The 16,002-nt window shown below is 38.9% G+C and overlaps 1 protein-coding gene and 1 long non-coding RNA gene across 2 annotated transcripts in view; one reads left to right on the top strand and one right to left on the bottom strand.

Annotated features, from left to right (window-relative positions):
• Positions 1 to 323: 323 nt before the first annotated feature.
• LOC127533253 (uncharacterized) lies at positions 324 to 4,113 on the bottom strand. The gene is made up of 3 exons (XR_007941033.1): positions 3,732 to 4,113; positions 2,837 to 2,954; positions 324 to 1,728 (listed from the first exon to the last, which is right to left on the bottom strand). It is a non-coding gene; the product is annotated as an uncharacterized LOC127533253 (long non-coding RNA).
• A 4,464-nt stretch (positions 4,114 to 8,577) lies between these two features.
• The window catches only part of LOC110954756 (FERM and PDZ domain-containing protein 1), a 53,318-nt gene continuing 45,893 nt past the window's right edge, over positions 8,578 to 16,002 (top strand). Inside the window, exon 1 of the mRNA XM_051945860.1 lies at positions 8,578 to 8,922. The gene's annotated coding sequence lies outside the window, so the exon portion shown is untranslated. The remainder of the gene's footprint in view (positions 8,923 to 16,002) is intronic.

Here is a 16,002-nt window from a genome sequence, read left to right as displayed (position 1 = left end):
TTTATTTTCTGGAAGCTCATAGAACTGGAGTTATTTTGGTGCGCTCTAAATGACCAGCTGAAGCTGCTGAACTACAGCAGAATGGAAAAACTGCTGAAAGTGCCATATAGGCTACCATTATTGTAAATACCGACTCACATTATTGCAGCTGAAAGCAGCCTAATGTCATTAGCTCCATTCTCTGAAATCTTTGGAGGAGAATAAATAAAAAGACTTTTCCATCAGAAAATACTGCAAATTAATTATGACTGTGATTAGGTGATAGATTTAGCATCTGACCAAACAGCCATATGAAAAACATGAACTCAGTACACTTCCTCTGCACTAATGAGCACCACCTTATTTCGCTGTGAGCTTTCATATGCTTTAACTTAAAACATACCTCTCCCTTTTCTTTTAGTTTTATCATCGTTGCTGGCCTCCCATACACTTTCTCAGTCAACTTCTCAGTATCTGCTGCCAGCTGGCACTGAGCTGAAGCCATGCTCTGTGTATCAGTAAATATCCCATACAGCTCCTTGGCCACACTTTTTCCTGACAGTATCTGGTGACTTCACAGCACTAATCAGATGTCCTTTGAAGCTCCACTGATCTCACTTTGTGGCCGACAACAAATAACACGCACTTTTATTTCTTGCTAGACATTTTTTGTATTTTCTCCCCCCTCTCTAATCCTTTCAAGTTTGTCCTCAGCAGCACTGTGTGTGCTATGATCCGCTCCCTCCCCATCCCTCATCCCGCTCGCTTTCTATCTAATCCCAGACGAAAGGGAGTTGGACACTCATTCCAAAAGTTGGATTTGTAAATAGCTTGAACCACATCTAAGGGAGAGGCAGAATTAGCAAGAAAACACCAACTCAGGGCAGAGAAAGGGAGCGAGAAAAATACCATATTGTTCGATATTCAGGCCCAGAAATCCTCTAAAGCAAGTCCCATACAAGAGGTGAGTTTTCAACAGCTAAACCTCAGAGACACGCGCAATTTCCTTCCTCACTAAACACGAAATTTTGTTTGATCTCTGTTTTTCTGAGGAAATTATCAAAGGTATTTGGACCATTTCTGGTTACATGAGAAGCCTGATCATACGAAGAGGCGTAAACAGAACTCTGAAGTGACCCGAAATGACGACAGGAGCACTTTCAGACTCACGCCTGTCACGTTCATATGGGTGACGTCAGCTAGGCACCGTGGTCCGATTTGGGAGCCGCTGGCAAACAATACCAGGGCCCGGTGCCATCTCCAGCTGCTTCCTCCCCACAAAGGCCCTCACTGAAGTGGATTGTACTTATTTATTCCTCTTTTATAAGGACGACATGAAAGCCAGAGCTGTTTATGTGTGTTTATTATGACTCGGGTCCACAATAGGAACCTTGAGGAAGACTCCCTTTAGAGAATCAAAGTGTTGTTGTGCGTTTGATGCTGCACACAAGTGGCTGGATCAGCTGGTTACTGCGGGTTCTCTAGTTCTGCTAACATTTAGGCGTGATGTAGCATGACCTCAGCTTCCCTTCTTCAGCAGCAGATTCTGTTCTCTGAGTTCTCTTTACCTGAGGAGTGACAAACGCCTCTGTCATTGTTGCACCGAGTACCTCCGCCGCTCACTCTGAAAACTTGGCCACATCCCATGCGCAGCCCTGTGGGGAATGGCAAAGCCTCACGTCTCCAGCCGATTAGGGAGAGAGATTAAGGCCTGCCAGGAGAAACCGGGCCATGGTGGAGGTGTGGGTACTGGGAGAGATGGAATGAATAAAAGACGAGTTCAAACCAAATCAGGCCTGCTGGGCTTATCCACCATCAACTGCAGAGTGGTTGGAGCTTCCTGATAAAGATGCAAGGAACCATGTTGAGGAGGAGAGGGGAGAAAAAAACCCGCTGAACCATTAAGTTTACATAGGTTTCAACCCCCACCACCAATTCTCCACATGCTACCCAAAATCTACTCGCCTTTTTTTCTTCTTTTACCTTCATCTCGTCTCTCGCCCAATATGATGGCCCCTTTGATTCAAAGTCATGCTGGTGCTGCTCTAAGCTCTTAACCAGCCAAAGGAGACTTTTCTGTCCTTATTGTAATTTACAGTAACATACCCCTCTGTCTATATTCACTCCCTGATGAGAGGAAACCATTTCATCCATTTATGCATTAGACACACCACTGACGCACTGGGTTTCAGTAATGTCTTCATCTGGAACCCTTTTCATCTTTATTTATCATGAAGATTTCAACTTCAACTGCATGTTTTACAGAACATAATCTTTAACTCATGTTATTAAGTAGTACTATCAGGATGGAAATAGATTTCTTGGATAATTTCTATACAGGAAGGCAAGTTTAGGGTCTTTGAAAAAGTCAAATGTGTTTTTTTTCTTACCAAGCAGTCTTTTTAGTCTTAATTTAAGACATGCTTTTTTGTCAGACCGTCTACTGTAATGCTCTGGTTGATGCTACAATAATCTTTATTTCTAAAGTCAGGTCAAAATCAAAATCACAAGGTGACTTATATATATAAAAAAACATTTTAAAATATAAAAAGTCATTCTAAAGTATTGCACAATCCCCAATTTGCACATAAAGCTTATGTTTCCAGGTCTCATCTATCAAAACAAACTGAGATCAGTGCGTGGTCAGTCAAATCTTTCCAGGACAAACCATTGCAAGCAAGTCAAACTCATTGTTATTTCGTGTCGAAGTAAATGTTTTTGGCTTGCCCTGCTTCTTTCTTTCATGCTACACTTTTCCTAGCAGATGGAAAAATATACAGATGCTTCAAAAGCTGTTTAAGATGGCAATGTGTTTTTCTAAATACCAGAATGAAACCGGCTTATTTGAATTTCTTACCTGGTTTTTAACAATCCCCAAATCTGTTCAAATATGCTCCAGCACCTCCAGTTCTCCTCTGCTCTCCCAGTTAGTCTCTTTTTGAATTAAGAGTGGCTCCACCATCTAGTGGCTGCATCTGAAAACATATCAGCTTTCTTAAGAAGCGCAACCACTTCGTTCGCACGGTACATAAAATAGTACTCATGTTGCTTCTATGGTAACACAAATAACTCCAAGCCAGTCATTTGAAGTTCATCCATACTGCGCTAATGATCCTAATAAGGCTAATGACAAAGAGGATCCTCTGTTCTGCTTTCATGTCAGCGAACGAAACAAGAACATCTCCGTTCCTTCCTTAGGACAGTATTGAATGGATTTTAGCTTCACAGGGTAGCTCAATTCGCTTTGAAAATATAGTTTTTTTGGTTGTTTTTTTTTTTTTATCGTGAGAGAAGAGGCGACTGGAGCAATTGGGAGAAAGTGGGAAAAGGATTGTTTGGAGTCAGAAACACATTTCAAAGGCTTCCCCAAAAAACAGCCCGCGAAATCTGAGATGAAACCGGCTAATAAAGCGCCACACAGCAATAAATAATGCAACAAGAGGAAACAACATGAAAGATCTTTTCATCTCCTTATAGAGAGGAAAAGGGGAAAGGAAGCAATGAGAATGTGTATGCGCTCCGTTCTGTAGTCAGTACAATAGTTAGTTGGACTTTCCTTTGAAACTTTGGTGCATTCGGTCAAGAGTTGAGATGTATTTCTGGTTTACGGTCTTGAAGATGTGTTCAATTAAAGTTGTATAGAATTTTTTTTTTTGCTTTTAATGGAAAGAAAACCATGTTTTTATTCATCATGAGCCACAACACAATGACCTCTAACATTTTCCTCTTCCTCTCCCTGTCTTTGTACTTACAGGCGTGCAAGATAAGTGTTGAATTTGTTCCCAGTTTTGTCATCATTGCATATGGATGGAGCTGTGCAAGTTCCCTTATTTTAGCACCAGAAAGTGCTTCTACTCTCCCTGCATCCTCCAGCTGAAAAGCAGAGCCAATCCCTATGACTCAGTACAATCAACAGGCCGAAAAATCCCCTCGCACCCACCCAAAATAGTTCTGTTCACCAGCTGACGGCCAAGGACGGAGATCAAACCGACCACAGAGCAGGGGTGGAAGGAGGGGTCGAAACAAGAGCAACAGACGGGTTTCCTCTGCTAATCTCTGTTAAATTAGAGTAGACGTGCGTGGCAGTGCGGGCTTCCTGGAGGGGATGAAGGGAGATGGAACAGTGACTGGAAGTGTGGTTATGATATTGTTAATAAAGGCAGCATGGTGCTTAAGCTGCATGAGCATATGAGAGAGTGTTAGCGGAGAGAAGTGAGGCAGGGAATGAGAGTGAGACAAAAAGCTGTGCAGCTGTGTAACACTGACATCTTGTGGCCACATATGTGAACTGCGGTTCAATCTATATTCTATTTTTATTTTAGTAGGATAACTGGAATGTATTTGCCTTAATACCTATATGATATTGCATGCAAGAAAGGTAAAAGTGATGGAGTCTTACTTTGGCGTTACACTGGACAGTAACCTCTCATAATGTACGACTGTTAAGTCAGTTCTGTTTGGTGCCATCAGTTTTATCCATCTGCTTACAGTCACCAATAAGAAAAAAAACTCTTAAAAACAACTTATTTAACCACCAAACTCATTGGCATTCCCACCTCCAATGTGTCCGATTGTGTCACCAAATCCATCATTACACATGATCCACACCACCATACTGTGCAGTTAGCTCCTTTTTAGTAACAACTTTGCTTCCACAAGCATACAAGCTCCAAAGGTCACATATCAACAAGCTCATAAAACCACAAAGATGGTTAACGTTACCGTGACTGTAAACTCCCGGTTATAGTTCTGTTGTAAAAGGGCCTGTTTCAGTGTTTGCAGCTTGAAATACTTCAGGAAGAAGACTCTCTCTGCATGGATCGAAGCAGTTGACCACAAGGCAGCAGACACAGATGTAAATGAATGTGTGAGAGCAGGACTTTATCACTTCTGACTTTCTTCCTGAGTAATCAACCATTGATTTTATCCAAGTGTTTGGTGAGTTTGTCAGTTTAGAAATGGCTCTCAAGTGAGCGCTGGTTAACATTGAATAACATTTATCCTTGAAGAGTTTCATTTGTTCTGCTGGTTGACAAAAGAAACTGAAAAATATGTGACTAAGAACAGCGTTATTAAGACTAGGGCTGTATTAAAATGCAATATATGCTAGCATGGAGGGCAGGAGAAAAGTAAACACTGGCTGAAGTTGAAGCAAAACAAGCAACATAAAACCACAGTAGCAGTCCTTGTCAATAATAATGTGCCAACACCAAGGTGTTCCTATTGTTGGGGTGACACTGACAACAAAGATAAAAACAATCCACTGGCTGTTCAGTTCACCAGATGCTGGGAGAGCATGAAGACTTTTGTGTTCACTCTTGCCGCCAACAGCTGAACAGTTGGTGAGTTTTGCACATGGCTGAAACATTTTAGAGTTAGTGTCATGGCCCCAGAGCCTTTGTCTTCTGCTGCTCCTCTTACAGGTCTCTGGCTGGGCGGAGCTGTAATCAACTAACCAGCCACACCTGTGGAGTGCACCAGGCTGTATAAGCCAGCTGGATGAGGCAGAGCTCTCTCTTTGCCTCTGGTCAGCTTCTCTCTGCTTCACTCCACACCTACAGCCAGCCATGCAGTCCTTGGTGGTATTTAGTTTTGTTTTACACTGACAACACACACTACACACTGTCCACTACCACCACACACCCTCACACACTACTGATCCTAACTACCGCACCGCATTATTATGTTTTGTTCTCAATACATAACCTTAAACACTTAAAACCTTCTGTGCATTTCCTCCTTTGTTGCGGCCTACAGAGCCGGTCGTAGCATTAGTTAAAAGAAGCAGCAGTAAAAAAATAAATGAATCTAGTGGACTGAGAGGCAGCTGCTCATTCTGAATGGTTCACTTGAGGGCAGCTGTCAAAAAGCCAGAACCATGAAATTTTGGTATTTTTACATCAAAAATGACTATCAAAATAGTTTCTAATCAATGTTCAGTCAATCGACTATTTGTTTTACATTTACTTCTACACAAATTCTAATCTGTTTGGTTTCAGTGAGAAAATGTGTTGATCCGAGGTTTATTTAAAGATTTATTTATATGCCCAGAAAACAAAGTATTACTTTAGTCAAGTCTGTTAGGAAAAAAAAAAGACGAAGACATTTTCCTTAGACGGGAAATGTAACATGTGGGCAACATTTCCAAGATGGTAAAATGTATTTTAAGTGATTTAAACAGATGCAGCTTTGTTGTGCTTCATTTCAACTCAAAGTAGCAGTTGTGGCCTTTTAAAGCAAGTTTGATGACATCAGTATCACCAAGAAATCTAATAGAGACAGGGTTCTCTGCACATCCTCCAGCAAATCGCCACTGAAACAGGAGCTTCTCAACACGATAACAGCGACACACTACTTCATTCATAGGCTTTCACTGTGCAAACACGCTAAACACATGTCACCAGACTCAAAGTAGAAAAAGACATGAGATACACATACAAAACATTTTTTAAAATATAGCTATAAATATACATATTTATATATAGTTACAGCTATAAAGTTTGTCCCTGTTGTCTGGTGTGTGTTGGACAAACAAAAAGAGCTTTAAGGACGCACATATCTGAACACATGACAGCAATATGCACAAAAAACTTGGATTATGTACAATCAAACCAAAATTCTGCAGAACCATAAAGTTCTGGAGGACAGAAAAATCCTCTTTTTTTCAGAAGTTGCAACATTTTAAACTTATTGCTCTGCAGAGAAGCATACTGGATCAACACTTAAAACACAGTTCAGCCCTTTGGCATTAATAAAGAACTGAATTTGTCGTGTTGTCAGATTTGACAGATGTTGACAGCTGTATTTGTGTACCTTCATCCTTGCACCTTTAACAGAGGTTTGCTTTATCTCTGACATGTTGTTCCCCCCTGACATGGCAGAGTTGCTTGATTTGTCATGTTTCCTCTCGTTTGTCACCTTTGACAGATGTCGTTTCTGATCCTTTTACATTTTTGTCGCATTCACTGCTGTAACTTTAAGAAAAGTCTCTGTTCTTGTGTCTCCCACCTTTGGATTTATCATTCAATAGATATGAAATCCCTGTTAAACTGTTTACACAATGACAACTGTGCACCTGGCTTAAGTTGACAATATCTGCCGAATTTTTGTTTGCACAATAAAAGGCTGTGAATTGAGCAGCAGGCTCGAGTCCTTTTTGTTTGATGTAATTGATGTAAATCAAACCTGAAGTAATACAAAGTTGAACAAAATCAGCAGGCAGGTAGGGGTTTATTATTTTTCTCCATCTAATAAAAACTGATGGATCTTCTCTGCATCAAAAGTGCTTTAAAAACTATTTCTGCTGCTGTTGGAAACCCTTTAATCGGGTGAATTTGGACAGTATATATACTTTAGTAAATAACTGTGTATTATGACCGCATATTTTAACCAAAACTGTCCATAGTTTTTGATTCAGGTGTATTACTGTTCATTCACATTTTGGAATTTAAATAAATATCTGCGGATGTAATTGTTGTCATGTCCTCCTTTCTGTTTGTTTGTAATGGAACAGAGAAAATGTAATGAATTAACAAAGTTGAAACAAATAAGAGATTAATACAACACCTTTCCCTTATATTTTAGTCTAATATTTTACTGTGAAGCATGCATAAGCTGATAAAGAAATCAACTTTTATCACAGAAGGTTTGTTTGATTATTTTTTGACAAGAGTTATTTTTACTTTAGGCACATCACTAACTGACATAAAAGTTCAGTTTTTATTGCTAAAAACTAAAAAAAAAAAAAAAACCATTCCTTATTTCACATTAGCTGAAGCATGAATTAGCTGAAATTTTCTGTTTTTTAGTTACAGAATAAAGTCTGTGCACTGAACCTCCAGCACATTCTCTGTAATTTAAAAACATTTTTCACTTTTTTAAATATAAACGCATAAATAGCAGAAATTTCCCATTTTTCCATATAGATGCACCAATAACTAATAGCAAATAACTATTTATTAAATTTTACATTTACCACTAAATAACAGAAAAATTGCTGTCTTTTTCAGTTTATTTTGTTTTTGTTTTTGTTTATCCTCCTCTTTACTGTGAATGCGAGATGTCATTTTTTTAATCATGTGACGACTAATTTTCTGTTATTTTAGGGATTTTGTTTTATATTCACAGTCCTTCTTTTTCAGGTTTGCCAACAGCAGAGAAAGTCTTTTTTCTATTTTTTTATTTCTTAGACCGGAGTTGTGAGCTGCAGTGAAAAGGCCAACAGGAGGCGACAAAGGCCAACTATCAATCACTGTGTAATTCTCTGCTCCACTTTATTATTTTGTAAACGGATCAGGTGCACTACTACAAAAACTCTACTGTCCTAAAGAAATGTGATATCTCTTCTTGAGCATCGACCATTTAACAATAGTATACTCAAGTACTATAAAAATGAAAAATGCCACATTAGCAGTAAAGTTTGCAGTGATGTTTGTAGTCTTACTCCTCTTTAAACTGAAGGTAGAACATCAGCTGCAGGTGTGTTCGTATGCCGACACAATACGCAGGCGCAAAACGTACACTTTTCGCACGGGGAGGTGCAGTTGTGCAAATAGCAGCTGTGCAGCGCGCGACCCGTCATCACTATTAAAACTTTATGCGCGTGACTGAGAGAGAAAGAGAGAGAGAGAGCGAGAGAGAGACAGAGAGAGAGAGAGAGAGAGAGAGAGAGAGAGAGAGAGAGAGAAGATTACCGACGCCTAAGCCGCGTCCAGCATCTCACGCGCTCACCTGCCCGGTTCCTTTCGGTCCCTGTCGGTGTTTTTGTCTCGTGCTTTTTGCCGTTCAGGTGAAATGGATTAACGGACTTCTCTGAGGAAGCTGCGTCGTTTTCCGTTTTTCTCTTTTTCCGAAGTTGCTTCACATCCAGCAGGGTTCTCGGGACGCTCGGGACGGCCCGCCCTGCGCTCAGGAGGGATTAGAGAGGAGGAACACCGCCGCTCGGTAAGGTCCTTAAACACCTCACCGACTCTCAGAACAACCCGGCAGAAAGTGCCAAAAATAGCTCGATGTCAGTCGAGATTTATGTTTGTCTTCTGTGCCTCAACAGAAAAAGCTGGACTCCACATTTGTTAGAAGAATAAACTTGTGCTACTATTTAAACTGAGCAAGTGGAGCGTATACAGCGTGTGTAGCCTTAATTCATCATTAATTCACACTTTACAGACAGAAATAAGTAAATAAAACCTGCAGCTGCTGGAGTCCCATCCAGTCATCTACCTGTTTAGGGGGGATTGTTCTGCTTGTCTGTGCAGAAAACACTGGAAAGCTGTCACCAAGTTGATCCTAATGCTGAAAATGTTTCACTCCACTCATCAGATACAAAGAGACATTTCCCATCCTGCTCCCACAAGCAAGTCATTCTCTGGATGCTGCTAAAGAATTGATGAACACACTAATAGTGCATAGTCTGTGTGAAATGAAAATGTGTTTTACTCATGCATCACTGCACAACACACGCACACACACATGCATTTTTTCCCACATTTCTGCTGCATCATGCTTCAAGTCTTGTGAAGCTCAGGGTGCACTGCATTGATGCTTTTTATTGTTTCTGCTAATAAATGGTTCAGTCATGTGGCTTGACTCCATGCAAGTATCAGTCCATGTCTGCAGGCAGGAATACAAAGCGAGCCCAGAACTGAAACCAAAGAATATGAGGCTGGCTGCTTTCTGAAGGCCCTCCCAGGCTTTACTAATTTATGATGTTATTTTTAGGCTTGGCTACATTTTTGATGCTGAGTATTTGTCAAGTTTAATACCGAGTGAAAACTCTGGGTGTGTTTGTCAACCGTCTCTACACACAATCATGGCTACATATGTTTAGACATAACAAATAATGTGCCTCATGAACCCCTCTGAGCTACAATTTTTATTAATAACTAAGTTTTTTGTGTGGCACTTTCCAAAAACCTCACAATGAAAAAAAGTGCTTGACACTCAGAACAGTGCTCAGCTTTAATGTAATCTCCCTCCTCACAGTCACAGCCTCAAAGCCTTACGCCTGGCGGTAAAAATATGCGTCAAATTCACTTATTTCTCCGAACCAGAGATGTGACGTATTGAACTCTCAGCCCCGCGAAAACTCAGTGTCTGACTTCACATTGTGCTATACTTAGGCTCCTCTTGAAACCTGAATATTGTAAGAGGTAAATCCTTTTAAAAAGCCTCTCAAAAAACATCTGTGAAAGAAAAAATTAGAGGGCTTCCCAGAAAATCTTTCTGCGATTTATTGCTGCAGAGCGGTGAATCAGAAACTTTGCTCTAATGAGGTCCAAAAAGTTTTAGGTCAACCTTAATCTCTTTTGCCATATAGATGACACTTTCTGTCGGTGTGGCTTCGGCTTGAAACACCTGATTAAAGGGGTTTTCAGACAACCGCAGAAGCTGTTTTTAAAGCTCTTTTGGTTGCAGGAGTCCCGTGAGAGGTGATGCATCAGTTTTTATTGAATGGAGACAAACAATCAACTCATACCTGCCTGCTGATTCAGGAAAATCTTCTATATCAGCTCCCATTTCCATAAATTCTCATAAATGCAAAGGTGTGAGTGGGAGTTTATTCTAATGTTATACCTTAAGAGTGTAACAGTACATTATGATTTGATACATAGTTTAGTTTTGTGGTCAGAGTTTAGTCATTTTTTGGGATTACACAAAAAACTAAAGACGTGCAGAGATGACTTGTATGTCATATATTTTACAGCTTTAAACATTTAGCAGTCTCACTTTGGCCTGACTTTGTGAACTCAAGCAGTTTTTAGGTGTTTTTTTTTTTTCCCGTGTCACATTTTTACTCACTGTGGGCTCATTTTCACTGCAGTAAAAGTCCTGCACCTCTATAGAAGCAGAACAACTAGCTGGAAATAGAGAGAACTTAAAAATGTCTTCTTTTTTTTTTTGCAGTATTAGAAAAGGAAAATTTGTACTTGTACAAAATTGATAGAACCTGGAATTAAGATAACTAAATTCTTCAGAGAGCTCACGCTGGAAAAGCCTATTACATGTTTTCGATCCGTTCTACGTAAGCAGCCAGAAAGTTTCGGAATTTTTAAGACGTGTCTGTTGGTCGCAGTCGAGTCATTAATGGGTTCACGGTTGCACAGAGGAGCACAGAATTTAATTTTATTTATTTATATATATATATATATTTTTTTTTACAAAATCTTAGAGCTGACACTTTATTTTGGGTGAATATTTCAAATGAGAAATGTAGAATAAATGCAATTTTAAGAAAATATCACATTTGGAACAGCACAATACAGACAAGTAGCATAAAACTGTCGGAGAGTTCAAAATATGATCTGATAAACTGTTAGTTGGAATTGGGTCAGTCATGACTTCACATCTGCTCCAAGGAGCACAGGATTTTTTTGTTTTATGCAGAAGCAGGTTAGGACAAATTGTCCATTTTTGGTAATGAGACATGTGATATATCACCATTTTAAGCTTATATTTGGTTAATTTTCCCATCAGTACAGCACCTTGAACACAGTTAGTTCTACCAGCATATGAAAGTTGAAAATCTGATGATTTCTTCAACTTTACCAATTTCTGGTTCTAGCAATGATGCAATTTTGGCATTTAAAAAAAACACAGCATGCCTACCCACTGCTTTGGCGTTCAGAGGATCAAACCCTTTAGGCTTAAAATCCTCCAAATTCAGCTGCAAAACTGTGAGGCCAAAATGAACAGTTGTGGACTCTGTAGAACAGAGAAACAAACACAGTTATGAAGCACAAAAAGCCCTCATCAGAAGATCGGAGTGAGATTTGAAAAACTCTGGAAAAATGCTTAATCGAAACTATAATTTAGAGAGCTAACAACTGCCTCAATGTTACTAAAGCTGCTCTAAATTCTCCATATTTGATGCAACAGAAATGAAGTGCAGCAATTCTACATCCACCTGAAAATAGCTGTCTTTTTATAACAGACATGTTCAGGATCAAATATAGGGTCCTCCAGGGTGTGAAGGGGTTAAATAGTGCCGTACGGTCAGTAAAGACAATTAACGCCAATGTGAACATGTCAGTGAAGCTACAATATATCATGAATATAAAACATAGCAAGAAAAGACAGAACCATTCATAATTAAAACTTACATCAGCCATTAGAGCCAGCAGTGCATTTTAAGCTTTTCATATTCAGTTCAATGCTCAGACTCAGTCAAGGCTCACTGTATTTCTGAGTTTACACAGTTCTGTAGCTGCATGAAGCTCTGGAGGTTCATCCAACGGAGTGACCAGAGCAACTGAGGGGGCAGAGGATGAGTTCTGGATTAGAGCAGCTTGTGACAAGACTAACAAGCTGGCCGAAATGTTTGATTTGGGTGATGCCATGTTGGTGTGATGGCAATTGTTTCAGTCTGTCTTCTGTCAGCATCACTAACTGAAAACGCACAACACAAACTATACAAGAGGTTCAGTCAGCTCTGAGTTCTCATTTGTTTGTTCATTATACAGCTGTAAAAACTCTACATTCACAGGCTAAAAGACTCGAAGCTTTAAAGATGGAGCTTACACTCATTACAGATGTGCACTTAAAGTAATTTCCATCCAAAAATGTGTTAATGCTTGAGCTGCAGTGTGCAGAAAGACTTATGTGCAGTTTAACACAAGAAGACTATGTTCAAATTCATCTGCTGAAAGTTGAAAGTTTCTCTGGGCTTGTCTAAAATCTGAAGGTTTACTGTTTTTTTTTCTTTACAGCTCAGTTGAGAGTCAATCATGGTACAGCAGGCAATTTAAACAAGTGTGATGTGGAGGGGTAATTAACTCGCTGAACCCCTAAACCTACCAGCAGGTTTGAAGGGCATGTTGTCTTTAAACAAAACTTAAAAAAATATTATAATTTACACATTTATCAGAGCTACAAACTCTAAAAACAGAGTCATACAATTTTGAACTTTCGACTGTTTTGACTACTCATCTGTGTTGTTCAGTCAGAAAACTTAACCAAATGCAAGCTTAAAATCATGGTATTTCATCAAAATCACTTCTTTCTACATGCCTCATGTTTAATTTTGCCAAAAATAAACCATTTGCAAAAAAAACTGGACTCCTCAATGCAACCGTGGAGTTATTAGTTTGAACGGGCACTTGACAAAAATTGAGGTAATTTGTGGTTTAACTGCACAAAACCAGCGAGGAGAAAAATATGGAAACAAATTTAACGTATAAGTAGTGAAATATCCATGATGTGTAGATCCACTGTTTTCTCCAGCATTGTTAGCACGGGTGGACACTTGGAGAAAGGTTGAAAATAAAAATTAAACTTTCATATTTTTCATTTGTTTGCTTTTATGATTTATGACTTTGTAATTGTGCCACACTGCACAGAAGACATGTCTGGGTTCTCTGTACTTCTAGTCATGGTTGTTCTGTTTCCGAAGAGGTGCAGGACTTTATTTTGCAACGAAAATGAGCGTACAGTGAGTAAAAATGTTATAAGAGCAGAAAACATACTGAAACTACTTGGAGTTCAGAGGGTTAAACTTTTGAAAAATCTTTGCGTATTCATACATTCAAAGTTTTTCACAGAGGAAGGAGGTGCATGTGTCATTTTAAGAACCAGATAATTGAACCTTGTTGTAGATAATTGAACAAGACATAGATTATTCACAGCACATTGTTTTTATACATCTGCAAATATATCTGGACGAGATCTTTAATTAGATTACTTAAGGCTAAATGAAGAGTAAATATTTGGTTCTCCATATTTGAGGTGAACCAAGACAAGTAGAGCACTGACTAGATCAAGTCAGAATTTATTAAAAATATCACCCTCATTCACCATTAACCTAAATTATCAGACTCAGTCTAACTGCCATCATGTCAGTGGATCAATCAATCTGCTCGACAGTAACATCAGTGGCTGTTTGTCACATTGAGGAAGCCTTTGACTAGCAGAATAAATAGATACCAGGGATTGCACCACTGGGCAGACAAAAATACACAAACCAATAGGATGGCTCCAGTCTTACCTCGTATCCTATTTTCAAATTTGCCATAAACACCCATTTAGTTTATCGACGGAGTGGAGATCGAAGATAAATGTGTCTTCTGAACCAAAGCCAGCATTCTGTTCCCTGAGACTCAACGCTCATTATAAATTGCAATGAAATATGAATCAACGAGTGAGATCATCTAAAACTTCAGTCGGCCTGGCAAACTGCGCATGAAGCTGCTGTTCTTTAGAAGTGAAGGAGGGCTGAGCCATTTGGCCAAAAATAGATTTGTAATGGTTATATACTGTCATTTGTTTACGTGATTCTCTGCAGCTAACACGATAAAACATTTAAGGTTCAAGACGGCAGCACAAACAATGCATTCAAATAAGCATTAAATAAAACAAGTGTTGTGCTTCATATATCGGATGTTCTACACTGATACTAGCAGTTGTATTTTGTACTTTTTGTACTTATATATGAGGCTAACATTTGGGAGATAAGATATTGTGCATATAAAGTGGGATGGTAACATTACCTTTGGATCGTTCCATCACAAATCATCAAATGTTTTGGACAACTTCTGCTCAATCATTTCAGATTTCCCTTTATATTTATAACAATATTTGAAGCAATCTTTAAGCTTGACATAACAGATTCTCTGAGAGTTTGTCTTTTGAGTCCATGACCCATTTTTAACATTTTTTATTTTTGACACATGCAAATTTAAGGCTTGAACAACATCATCTCAAGAGCTATTAAAAATACAATCCTAAAATTTCAGTTATTTCTCATCATTCATGTCAAATCTGCAATATTGGACAGGGCCAAATGTCATATTCTTTATTTAACTTTTTTAAAAACTGGAATCAACATACACACATTTTTCCAAGTGCTCACAGGTGTTACCATTACTGGAAACAAAACTCTACATACTAAACATATTTGCTTCCACTTCTTCTCTGCTCTCTGTTCTATGCAAACACAGCCTACAGTTCACTTGAAAAGACCATAACTTTTTGTTGATTGATTGTTTTTTGTAACTGATTTAATAATGGCTTCAGTTTTGCAGAGGAGTGCCGAATATTTTTTATTTATTTATACAGACTCAACTGAAGTGAAATATTATGATTTTAAACTTAGATTTAGGAATGCATGTCACAGATTTTCATTTCATTTCATTTATTTATTTATCAGGACAGTGTACAATAACATTAAGCTCAAGAGCAAAGATGTTTGTACCAGACTGTAGCCCAGACGAGGACTGATGTAAAGTTGAAAATCTGACAACTCTTTCTGCTTTTACTGTTTTGTTTTATTCAACTTTTTTAACATTAAAACATTCCCTTTTGACTCAACCCTGCGTGGCAAGCTCATGTTCATGTTTTTTAGTTCCAAACTAAGCTTTCTTTGGAAGAACATTCTGCATTATAGAATGGTCTGACTGCACCTCATTATCATCATGCTACAGAGGGAGAAATACTTGTTGGTATATCATTAAACTAGTCACAATCATATTGTGTGGAGCAAAGTGAAGGATGCAGCTTTGATGTTCCCTTATAATAGTGATGGGGAAATTGTTTTGCTGGATGCAGAGGCAAGCGCTGTGATTAGAATGGCTTTTTTATGCCAAAATTAAGCTGCTGGGCTGCCTTATGCATTGTCCAAATCCTCTGCAAAGTGTATTATTTTCACTGTCGACATTGTTGTTTCTTGTAGGAAAGTGGATTTTGAAAAAGGTAACGTGTATATTGTGGAAGAGGAGGAGAAAAAGATGTGAATATACCTGCAATCTACAGTAGACCAGATAAACATGTCCAATGAATGTAGTCGTTTAGCAAATTCATGTACAACACTGCTCACCATCCATTCAGCACAGTTAATACCATTTGAAATGCTGGCGGTTGAAATCCTGCTGCAAACACTTTTCTTTATGGGCTTTGGTTAAGAAACTGACACTCTGCAGGATCCAGCATCCTGCTTCATGGGACTCCAGAGACACAAGCAGTTTCAAATACCTGGTTTCTTTTTGAAAGCTCCTCCGTTGACAGTACACAACTCAATGACAGGAACTTTAACCC

Source organism: Acanthochromis polyacanthus, chromosome 3 (assembly GCF_021347895.1).
Source record: "Acanthochromis polyacanthus isolate Apoly-LR-REF ecotype Palm Island chromosome 3, KAUST_Apoly_ChrSc, whole genome shotgun sequence".
Taxonomy (NCBI): domain Eukaryota; kingdom Metazoa; phylum Chordata; class Actinopteri; family Pomacentridae; genus Acanthochromis; species Acanthochromis polyacanthus.
This window is presented reverse-complemented; position numbering and strand designations above follow the sequence as displayed.